This window comes from Dasypus novemcinctus, chromosome 8 (genome assembly GCF_030445035.2).
Source record: "Dasypus novemcinctus isolate mDasNov1 chromosome 8, mDasNov1.1.hap2, whole genome shotgun sequence".
Taxonomy (NCBI): domain Eukaryota; kingdom Metazoa; phylum Chordata; class Mammalia; order Cingulata; family Dasypodidae; genus Dasypus; species Dasypus novemcinctus.
In genome coordinates, this window is record NC_080680.1 from 52887463 (window position 1) to 52900343 (window position 12881).

Sequence of the window (12881 nt, forward strand, 5' to 3'; positions counted from 1 at the left end):
CCTAAAGGGTCCCACTCAAAGTTAATTCCTCACCAAGCTCTGTTGCCACATGTTGAAGCAAGATGGCGGGTGATATCTGTGAGGGTTCAACCTTTCTCTTAAGGCTCCATGGGCCCAGCTTCCTCCAATCTCAGCTGTAGGCTGGCATAAGGCTCATCTCTCTCCCTGGGGCTTGTTTCTCTCCAGGCTTAACTGCCCTAGTCTCTTCATAAGGTCAGCTGTAGGCTATCAGGCTCATCTCTCTTCCCAGGGGAGAAGCTGTTTCTCTTCCTCTGTGTTCTTCTTGGTGTATCTATTTCCATGTTAGGATCTGTTTTATCAATCCACCAAGGGGACTGAGACTCACTGTTGAGTCACACTCTAATGACATGGTTGAATCAAAGCCCTGATCTCAACATAATTAAATCAGACATCTAAGCTGGATTTAATACAATCAAAGGGTTCTCACATCCAGAGGAACAAACTGGTTTACATCTCTTTTTGGAATTCATCAAACTGCCAGACAGTTTTCACTTGAAAGATATTTCTACCTGATAATAATAAAGTTACCCAGCTCTCATTTGGCTACTATTTTCATGGAATATTTTTTTCATCCTTTCATTTTCAACATACTATATCTTTGAATTTACAAAAACATTTCTTGTAAACAAGATAGAATTATGTCATGCTTCTTTATCCATTCTGCCAATCTCTGCCATTAGACTGGAGAGTTCAAAATTTACAGTAACTACTGATAAAGCAGGACTTTCTTCTGTCATTTTTATATTCGATCTTTGTAAATCTTACAATCTCTTTGTCCCTCAATACTTCTGTTAATGCCTACTTTCATTTTTATTTGATTTTTGTATTGTACCATTTGAGTCCCTTCTTATTTCATTTTGTCTATATCTTTCATATATTTTCTTTGTTGTTACCATGTGATTTAAATTTAGCATCCCAAATCCATAACAATCACATTTCATTTCATACCAACTTAACTTCAGTAGCATACACAATTACTGTTCCTAAAACTCTTCATCCCTCTACCTTTTTGTTGTACTTATTACAATTTATATTTTTATATTGTGTGCCTCAACCCATAGATTTATCATTACTTTTATGCATTTGAAGTTTAGAACCTGTCCAAAGTAGTTATGTACCAAAAAATAAAATATAACAATACTGACTGTGACAGTTTTGAAGCATTTTGTGTATACCAGAAAAGTTCATGTTCTAAAAGCTAATCCATTACTGTGGGTGAGAGACCCTTTGATTAGATTGGATTGAGTTGGGGGACTTTGATTGAATTACTTCTGTGAGGCATGACCCAGAGTAGGATTTGGTCCTCTTGCTGGAGTAATTTATAAACAGAGGACTGAAAGCAGCAGACACGGAATAAGGTGCCAGAGACAGAGGAATCCTGAGAGGCTGAGCAAGAGGTCCCAGAAGCCCAAGACTAGAGAGGCCCCTGAGAGGCTCAAAGAGTGGAAGCCAAGAGGAGAGGGGAGAGACAAGCCATATGTCTGATCACCCTCAGCTGAACTCAGGAAGATAGTAAACCCAGAGAGAAGGCAGAGACCCAGGCAAGCAGATGCCTCCATGTGCCTTTCCACATGTAAGGAGTCCAGGATTGCCAACAGTCAACCTTCAATGAGATAGCATTTCTGACGATGCCTTGATTTGGACATTTTCACAGGCTCAGAGCTAAGCTTTTAGCACAATAAATTACCATTATAAAATCCATCCCCTTTCTTGTCTATTGTTCTCAGTAGCTTTTAAAAAACTAAATTACCCATATGGTTAACTTTGCCAGTGATCTTTATTTCTTTATGCTTATTTGATCCACTGTCTAGTGTTCTTTCCTTTCAGTCTGAAAATCTCCCTTTAGCATTGTTGGCAGAGCAGGTCTAGTGGTGACTAAATCCTTCAGCTTTTGTTTACTGGGAATGTCTTAATATTGCCCTCATTTTAAAATTTTTGTGAGCGATTGCTTTCTTTTAGCTGTTTAAATTTTTATTCCCACATCCTTTTTGCCTTCATGGGTTCCAATATGAAATTGTCCCAATCTTATTGGCTCTCTTGTAAATACCACATGTTTTTTCTCTTGCAGTTCAGAACTCTCTTTATCCTATCATCAGTTTAACTAACATCTGCCTGCCTGGGCATTATGCTATTTGAGTTTATACTCTTTGGGTTTCATTGTATTTTTTCCTATCTTAAATTTTTATAGTTTCTTTTTGCCATTATATCTTTGAGTGTTCTTTCAGCCTCTTTCTTTCTTCTTCTTTAATGTGTATATTGGTATGCTGGATGATGTCTCACAGTTTTCAAGATCTTTGTGCTTTTTTGTTGTTGTTGTTCTTTTTTATTTCTGCCCCTTAGCCTCAATTGTTTCAATTTTCTTGGAGTTCACTGACAAGCAAAAACACCTATCACAGTCTTTGCAAATCTGATCTGTGTTGGCTGGTGTTTTCCTTCAGAATCTAGCCCTCTTAACAAGAATTTCACCCTGAGACAAAATTGAAGTCCAGCATCCTCTCTCTCTTTTCTGATGCTGCATCTTGTCTTGGGTTTGTGTTAGTTAATGGCCTTATGAACTCCCTTGTTTACAGGAATCTGAATTTCCTCTCTACTATCTATAAAATAGATTTCAATTTTCCTGGGGTGTTCTATTGTATGTCTTAAAGCCAGTAATATTTTGTCCCAGGACAGTTTGATTTATTTGTTTCTTACTCCAATTTAGCTGACCTCAATAAGCTATGCAGCAGAACAAGTTCAAGGAGGTTCAAACCAGAGGTGAATGTCCTGGATCAGTATTTCTTGTTGGCACCCAATTGATTGGCACCAAGATATAGGCAGCTCATTTGTGCATAGGAGTTACTCTGCTTCCTCCACAACAGGGTCAGCAACTCACAATGGGAATGCAGCCGGACCCCACACTGGGTGGGGAATAGCAAGGGGACCAGAAGCTTTTCTTGATTCGACATTTGCCCAGGTATTAAACTCTTACCTGTTTTCTGGAGTTTTGAGAAAGATGGCTTAACCAGTGTTTGCTAATTGCATCTCCTTACATGTAACTTTCTCAGAGATGTCTTTCCTGAAAACCGTATTTGAAATAGCCCATCTGTCAGTTCTTCTCTGTAACACTTAACAAATCTTATTCTCTTAATACCATTTTCACTGCCTAAAGTGAAATTATGTACTGGTTTATTTCTTTATTTTCTCTGTCATTAAAATGTAAATATAATGAAACAGGGGCTTTTTAACTTGATTACTAGGATCAGTGCCTAGAAAATAGGACTTATACAAATTGATTGAAAAAATACATGCTGAAATGGAAGGCTAGACGTATGAGGATTGATGGAAAGTAACAAAGGGGGGAAAATGTAGGTATGTTTGAATGTAAGTAGCAATAAACCAGAAGAAGAGACAAATGAGGTACCTAAATGTGTGTAATTCCTGTTATTTGAACTGTCCACTGAAGCTCAGTGTGAGTGGTAGGCATCAAGGTAGGGCATGGAAAATTCCTGCTAAACAATTTCAATTTGGTAGATATGGTGTCTTATATTGAGAGTGCAGAGATTTGAAGAACATGTTAGACAAATGAGAAATTTTTTAAAAATCATGAATTGGATCAGAAATAAGATCTTTAGGGTCTGAGTTATTTAAAGGACCACTTAACACTCAATTTTCTGTTGTAAATAATCCTGAAAGTTCTATTTAGTTCCAGAGAAGCTTCAAAAGTGATATATTTGGCAAAATAATATCCAGAGTTCAGAGTCATGAGTCTTAGGTATGGATCCCATCTCCCCTGACTCTGGCTTATTCATTAACCTCTGCTATCCAATGTACCATATCTGCATAAATGAAGATAGTGATGTTAAAGTTGATTCTAAGGTTGACTGAGATGATTTGTACAAATGGTAATTCTCCTTCCCCTCCTAACCAATGTTTAACCCTGAACCATTCCTTGTAAGTCTGGCTGCATGTTCTAAATAATAACAACATAGAAAAATGATTTTCTATGTATAAAATGACAGCACTGAACAACCTTTGGAAATTTCAAAGGATTTTTGAGGAAATTAGTATACATGCCTCGATGATTTTGAGGAGTCTTTTCAGTAACAAGGCCAGATTCTATTTTGAAAAGGTACATCCATGTCATGGCATAGCGATTATTGTTTGTTCTTGTTCATGTATTGTCATGTCAAGTGTGTTTTCTTAACTAATAATATTGGGTTTGCTGTCAAGTTTGATTGCGCTTCTTAAAACTTATTTTTTATTAAATGTCTGTATAGAGCAGATAGCTTGAGCAAAGCATATTTGTTATGCAGATAGAATTAGAAACATTAATGTCAATGGCAAATTCAAATGTCTTTGCAATTTAAAAAAATAATAAAGTTGTTCCCATAAAATATGCATCACACCATAATTAGATGCCAGTTTATAATTTGCAAGCGATGGTGAGAGGAGTCTCAGGGTATTTCACATGGGCTTTTGCTTCAAAATTGGGCTGTATTAAATGGGAGCTTTTGAACTTTCAGCAAAGCAGTTAAGCACCTAGGTGACTTTAGGGTCAAATGCATGGTTTGTTATACCAGTTTCACCAATTATTAATTATGTGATATTGGACAAATTATTCAAACTTTCTGAAACTATTTTCCCATCTTTAAAACAAATGTAACCAGGATAATTACAGTACTAAACCCACATATTTTATACAAGAATTAAAAGGGTGTAGTACATATATAGTATGTAGAACAACTAGCATTTAATAACTATGCAGTAGAAGGTAGTTGTCAATATTATTATTATTTTATTAGCAATTTAGCTTACTTCTCTTTGACACATATACTGAAGTCAACTCTCTTTAAGCAATCAGGATTATTCAATTCCATTGCAAAGTCATTGCACTTAGCAACTTGTTTTTCATTCTGTTTACATGACTGTCTCCTTCATGGACTTTGGGTTCCTTGAGGACTGTGAATTTGTTTCTTATTGGAGTTTCCAGTGTCTAGAACCAGCGTTTATAAGCTTTTTTGTTCCAGGAACCCCTTTGCCACCCAGGTGAAAACCATGGACCCCTTACTAAGTCTACACTTTACTGTGTATTATTTAATAAATATATCACACTTGCACCAACACATCCACACAAGAATAATGTTTGTTTGTAATTAAATTTAAGCTCATGGACCACTGGCTAAGAACCCTGGTGAGGACTGGATCAGGGGTTCTTAACCCTGGTTAACAGTTCAGGGAGTCTGTGAGTTTGCATTGAAAAAAAATTAACTTATTATCTCTACTTTCTCCAACCTCAAACTGAAATCTAGCATTTCCTTCACTTATGAATGCATGCAATAAATAAATTACAGTAGTATTCATTTCACCTGACTGGCAATGGGGTCCATGGAACAAAAAAGATTAAGAACCCCTGGTCTAGATGTATTCTAAAATACATAGTAGTCCTGCATTCCATATTGGTTAAATAAATTTGATGACTCTTCTTAATCTAAAATGGCACTACCTAAGATATTTTAATTATCGAGAAAAATTGCTTGTTGGGTCAGCAATTTAAATAATTTTCTTATTTATAGTAATCCTTGTTTTCATAAAACATGTATGTTAAATTCATGCATGTTTTCCACCATTTTAGGAAGTGGCTAAATGCTGGGATAATTGAAATTCACTTCCTGATAATATCTGTATGAGGACTTCATGGATAACAATTGCAGATATTATATCACATTAAAAAAATTTTTTTTAAATTTTAAATAAGCTTAAAATTACATAAATGTTACATAAAAATACAGTGGAATCCCAAATGCCGCACCCCCTCCCACTCCTACACTTCCCCACATTAACAAATCTTTCATTAGTGTGGTACATTCATTAGAATTGATGAGGACATATTGAAGCATTGCTACTAACCACGTACTATAGCTTACATTAAAGTATGCACTGTGCTCCCCAAAGTTTTATAGGTCATGACAAAATGTATAATAGTTTTCATCCGTCATTGCAAAATCATTCAGTACAATTCCAATGTCCCGAACATGCCCCCATGTTACACCTATTCTTCCCTCTCCCTCCCCTTAAAACCTCATTTTTATGTCACATATTTATGATTCTTTGCAATCTCCTTTCAAATCAGTTAAAGAGCATGTAGAAATAAATCACAGTGACCCTTTGAAAACTTACCAAAGTGACTAGGTCATACAGAGAGTAAATATCCTATTAACATTTTCTAAAACTGAGCTTTTCTCTTTCTGTAGGAAAGACCCAGTGTACTATTTTTCAAGGTTTTTTCCCCCTACATGATACATGGTTAATTTCATTTTGAAAATTGATTAGACTACCTGACTGATTGCAGTGATTGCTTTTCTTGTCTTGAGCAGTGATATAGCATTTGTAATTCTTATTAAAAGTTGATTAGTATTTAATGCTGTTAGTCTTGTTGAATGTTGCATAATAAATTTCAAAACTGAAACCTGCATGGCAAATGACTACATATAAATACAAAGTAAATCACATCTTCGAGGAGTATAAAAAATTCAGAGGCATAATCTTCAATGCTAAAACAAACCTGGAAAAAAAATCTCATTAAAGATAGTAGTCCTAACGTCTTAAGGAAGGTTGAGTTGTCTTCTCTGTGGGCATATTTTGTGATATTTAACCTGGGAATGAATACAATCTGCCTAAACACTAATACATTTAGAATTTGGGTAATATAAAACTGTATGGCTATCCAATTGGTTTTATTTTCTAAGGATAGGATCTGTGATTAAAGAATACCCTGGATTAATGTGTTTATAGCTTCTATGTATAGATTTAAATATATACATGTAAATCCTTGTTATACTTTGACAGAAATGTTTACCTGTATTTTAAAAAGACTTCACTAGTAAATGGAATCCAAATTGCTGTAACATTATACAAATGTCATCACACTTGAAAGAACAGCTACTTCCTCCACCTGTTGAACAGTTCTCAGTTGGAATAAGATCTCATATGGAGGTTGATGAAATGGCTTCTGGAAAGAGTGGTAGAAAAAAAGAGAGCATTGGCTAATGTGGTATTAAAAAGAAAGCATTGTGACCTTAAGGTGGCTGATATTTTATGACTCTTGGCACTGTGATATCAACTGCAGTCAGAGAGATCAGGACATTATTTACTCCTTGGGGACCACACACATTGCATACCTTCAAATTGAATATAAAGGAAACAAACAAAAAACACGAACAGAAGAACTGGCTGCACAGTACAAATGAATCTGTTGAGTACACTCTGTTTAAGTGTTATGCAGTGGCTGTCTGAGCCACCAACCCTGAAAACTTGCAGCTGATTGTGCATAAAGAAATCGCTCTGTTGACAGTAGACAATTGAGATTAGTGAAAGTGACATGCATATGTAGAGGAGTGCCTAGTAGGCAGAAGAAATGAGCAAAAGGGAAATGAAGTGACCTCCTAGCAACAGATGAATAGGACTCAATCAGGAATAGAAATCAATGAGCTGAAAGAAACTGACAGGAAAAATCAATGAGGGAATAATGCACTGACCAGTGAATTTCGTCCCATTTTGTATTCTTGTCTGGCTGTAGCAACCTAAATATCCAAGTTAGCTCTTCCAGATCATTCTGTTCTTTCTATCACAATTTTCATTATTGCTCTGGCTCTCATGGTACTATATTCTAGGCGCTGTGCACAATCCAAAGCATCCAAAGATGCTCAGGTGTCATCCCCCCCACCCACCATAGGAAAATCCCCTACTGTAAGACTTCTTCTGAGAACATGACTATCCAAAACTTGGCAGAATGGGGATTAGGAAAAAGAGGTTAGACTGGACAGCAGGTGCCTGCAGCAAGTTTCACCTTTACCATTAAGTTATCTTTGTGTCAACTGGCTAAACTTTAAGGCTTAATTATATTGAATGTGTATAGACAGGTCAAACACTGTGTTGGAAACTGAATTTTGTGTAGCTCTGCACTAAATTTCTAAGTTATACACCATTAGTGCAAATGGTATCATTGGGTGAAGGAGCATCATTTCACTTCATAAGCAGGTAAGGATTGTGAAGTAATTGAGTATTTACAAGGTTTGAGGGTTTGTTATTGAAAACATGTGGTAATAATGAGTAATTTATGGGAGGGAACCATGTTACAGATTCAACTAATGACCATGAAAATAAATTCTATGATTTGGCATTTCATATTCTGCTTTATACAATGTGGCCTTCTACAATGATGAATTATCTGTTCTTCTGCTTTCTAATATAAATCATGGTTGCCCATGTACCCCAGGATTCTTGTGAGAGTATAGTAAGGAAAATTTCTTAACATTGCCTCAAAATCTATAAAGTTCAAAATCAAATGTGAGGTACTATGTTTGGAAAGATAGTAGCAATCTGTACATACAGATGATGTGGGCTATGGGTGGAAGGCTCTTTGTCTCTTCAGAGATAACTAAGTTGTTTGACTTGTGGGTGTGAAACGGTAAGAGGCTGCAGTCCTGCTCTTAGGGACCAGCAGGCTCCAGTCCCAGGAAATGTTTAACAAAGCAAGGGCTATAAACTTTAAGTATTTAGGGGAAATGCAAAAACCAAGGCTTATCTAAAATGTCTGGAGTCCTTGCTAAAAGCTTACCTAAGATGTGAAAGAGATATATGCAAATTGAAGCCTATTGAGAACTGAAACAAAGGGACCATTTGGCCTTTCCTCTCTGTATAAAAGACGTTTGAAAATCTTGTTCCGGGCTCGGGATTCAAACAGAAAGCTCCCGAGTCCGGCCGGCCGTCAATAAACCATTTTTCCTTCTCAAAATCATTCCTGAGTCCTGGCCTCTCTATACTCAAATAATTGAACTTCTCTTAAATTCCACAACACAGATAGTGTTAATAGGGAGAGAAAATAGAGCCAGCTTTTTTCAGACTAAAATAAAATTTGCCAAATTTGTGGCCAGACCCAATACTTTGTTACATTTTGTGATTCTAGTTGAGTTGTTTTCCTATCATTTATCAGCAGGAGTGAGTTTTTTCCTGGGTAATAATGCTGTGGTCATTGATTAAATGTTTCAGCCTGTAACTATTTCTATTTGTTTATTTTCTGGCTTATTTCCTCACATCAATTTTATATACCTGAATGGTCTGCTTATGCCTCCATCAAATAAAAAATAAGTGACTAATAGTGAATGTTTAAAATGTTTTTGCTGTTAATTTTGCTAATAAATTGCCTAATTCTATTAACCACTTATCAATAATATTTTTTAACATTTTATTTGTATGTAAATTATTTTATTCTTTGCAGAATGCTGTGAGTGATCTTTCAATTTTACACATAGGAAGTTCTAGACACAGTGAGAAAGTAAATTGTCTTAGATTGCAAGGCTGAATTGAAAGGACCAGAGCTTTTCAACTTTTCTATGCTGCTGCTTCTTCAGTCAAGATAATCTTAAATACAGAGTTCCCATTGTAATAAAGGTCCTGGTTGGTGAAGCTTTCTTGGAATAATTCCTTCCACAGCCTGGGGAGCCTCATCAGGTGGTTTGAGGTCCTTTCTTTAGATAAGGGGACCCCTCTGGCCATATTGCTAGTAGAGTTCATTTCCTTCCTTGATTTGTGCTAAGGATGAGTACTTCCAGAAACAATTCTTGCAGAACTCAAAGTCTGTTCTTTCTGGCATAATTTAGTTGTTTTCAAACTTTTCAAAGGGTTGTGGTTTATGCTTTTTTTGGTATCAGAATACAATTTTTTTCAAATACCACTTATATAGAGCGTCAAAACATAAAATATAAAACAGGCAGTTCAGTCTCTCAACTTGAAGTTGTGGGATGAAGGACTAGGAGTCCTGCCCACTCAAAACTATGTCCTTGGGCCACTTTTCCTTTGGGTTACAGTATTTTGCAAACCATTAATCTATGCAAATTGAAAGTATTTTTTTTTATTCCCATGAAACACATTTATAAAAAAACACTTTGAATTTTAAGGACCTTGTTCTAATTAGAGAGCCAACTGGAGTTAATCTGAAGTCCAAGTAAGGGTCGCTTTTCTTTTTAAAGTATATGTTATATTATGTAGTCTTTTAAATGTACTTCAGCTTCCCATTTTTAAAGTATGGTGTAGGGCATAAGCTAAGTATGAAGGCTGGATTCAGATGTAATTAGGTTCAAGTCTACTACTTACGAAATTTATGATCTTGAATAAACTCTTTAATCTGAGTATTAATTATATTTAACAGAAGCAATGGTAAAACAAACTAGAGATGCTCTGTGCATGTAAGTAATAAAATGTAAGTAAAATATCTAGTGTAAAGTTGGTATGAATAATGGTTAATCACTATCATTTTTCTTATAAATTGTACAAGATGATAGTACATTATTAAATATATATATATAGGTATTATTCTTATAAAAACAACTATCAAATGAACCACCTTTTCAGCTCATATTCATTCATTCCTTAATTCAGTCACCATTTCTGAATCCTGATCATAAAACATGGAGGAGAAATACAATGTAAACAAAGACATTAAGAAATTGCACCATTATGAAGATGACAGTGAGGGGAAATGGACTTGGATCAAATAATCAGGCATATGAAGGAAAAAATTATAACTGTGAGAAGTGCTCCTCAGACAACATAGACTGCTTTGAGGAAATGACAGATCAGGAGGATGAATAGAAGCTAACCACTAAGGAGAAAACAATTGGACCTGAAATGAAATGAATCACACATTTAAAACAGGTGCAGAAGAAATAAGAATGTAGAGCTTTAAGATAAATGAGCACCTGAGCAGGCATTCTACCCAAGACTGAAGCAACAAAGTAACATGGAGCCCAGGAAATAGCATCAAGCAAGTAAAGTAAAGAAGACTGTGGGTTATATATGTAGTCTATTGCCTTAGGAAAGCATACAATCAATTAGTTATTAGGACAAAAACACTTCAAAGATGTTGTTCTGTGGTTAGTCTTGATGGGGACAAGTGTGAAATGCCTGGCTAGGGCACTTGTCAGACAGAACTAGAGGGATATTTAAGAAGGAGTCCCTGAGGATAGCATTGTGTTGGTTTCTGACCTGGGGCTATTGGCCAGATTCAGACACTGCCAGTGATTGAAGAAAAGAACATCCCTGGGAGTAAACACATCAGAGCTGGGAGCTGACAGAACAGAGGTTCGTGGTTAATTGGAACTATACTTTTGGGGAATGATGAGCTGTTAAGGCATGATTGCAATATCCAATTGTGCATCCTTTTCAAAACTAAGGCAACTCACTATCTAGCATACAATGTAATCCAGGTGGTAAATAGCTATGGCTATATGTTGGGAAGGAGAATGAAAAACAAACAAAAAACCCCAGAAACCTTTTCTTTTCTCTCTTCTCCATAGACTATTAATATTATTGCCATTGAGTGAAAATAATTTTGGTGGGTAAGAGTTGAAAAGTATGAGGAAATCATGTTATAAGGTCTTTAAAATTTTTAAGAGCATGCACGCCTTTTTTTTCTATTGTAAAGCTAGCTTTTAATAAAATGAACATTAAATTGTATATGCAGTCTGAACTTATCTATCCAAAATTTATATACAAAAATATATGAAGAATTTATGAAGAGAGGCAATAGTCAGTTGCCTCTCTGTGATTGCTATATGTGTGCAAGTGTATACTTTTTCTTTTTAAAATATTTTATGGCAGTTTTTTCCGTGGCATGTGATACTACTATAATCAGAATAAAAGTAATAAAAATAATGGAAAAAAAGATTCAGGTTATTATTACAGAATACTTAGTTTTCTAGCAGAAATTAAAACATTTAGAAAATGTTAATTGATTTTCTTACTGAAAATTTAGTTAGACGACTAATTTAGTAGAAACAAGAAACTCATCACACTTTCAACATTTTCAAATAAATGTAAAAAAGCAATGGCATTTATGAAGATGATATTGAAATTTTGTATAGTTATAACTAGCTTGTTCAAAGTGAACATGTTTTCAAATATCCCTAAAATTCTTTGAGTTTTTGTTCAGTCATTTGACAAAATTCAAAATGCAGCCTATATCTGTAAAGATTATCTACTATCTACATTTGCATTTTGCATGCTCTAAAAATATAAGATCTTTAAAGAAGAAAATATATATGTTCCTATTACACTTAGTAATAGAAAACCCATGATTATTTACCCTACATGTAAGTAATTGCCAAATTTATTAGTTAAATATAATATAAAACAAATATAATTTTATTAAAATATAAATAAAGTAGAGGTAAATATTGATCAGAATTTTAGAATCTGGAGGATTTTCCAAATTCAAGAATGATATGTCATCAGAAAATGTTAATGAAACTTTAAGGTATGTCTATAGGGAAATATCCAATTTAGTATGACTGAAATATGTGTAAGAAGAAGAAAAAAGAAATGCTATAAAGTCAACTGCGAAAATACATAAAGCAGATATGATACCAAAATATTTAATATCCTTAGTAGATAATTAATACACCTAAAATTCTTTAAACACTATGTGTTGGGTATTGTTCTGAGTTTCTTGAATGTTAACCGATTTAAACTTCACAATATTATTATTCTCAATTTTCAGATGAGATAAATGGAGGTAACAGAGAGGTTAATATCTGAGATCAAAGAAACAGTGAGGACTGTTAGGGAGGGACTAATGGACCCAGGTGGTCTGGCTTCACAGCCCATGTGCTATCTCGCCACTTCGGTATTTATCAGGAGCCAGACAGGCTACATAATTTGCAGGGCCTAATGTAAAATACAAATACGGGGTCCTCTGTTCAAACAGCAGGAAAGAAGCACCATTAAAGGTACTAACATAAAAAGCATTTTCTTTTCATCTGATGTTTTTCTCTCTTCATAATGATTTTTATTAGCTGTTCAATACCATTTAAAGTAGATAAAAA

The 12881-nt window shown here is 35.0% G+C and overlaps 1 long non-coding RNA gene across 1 annotated transcript in view; it reads left to right on the plus strand.

Annotated features, from left to right (window-relative positions):
* Window positions 1–2866: 2866 nt before the first annotated feature.
* The window catches only part of LOC111764033 (uncharacterized), a 52657-nt gene continuing 42642 nt past the window's right edge, over window positions 2867–12881 (plus strand). The window contains exon 1 of the long non-coding RNA XR_002796747.2: window positions 2867–2974. This is a non-coding gene — a long non-coding RNA (uncharacterized lncRNA). The remainder of the gene's footprint in view (window positions 2975–12881) is intronic.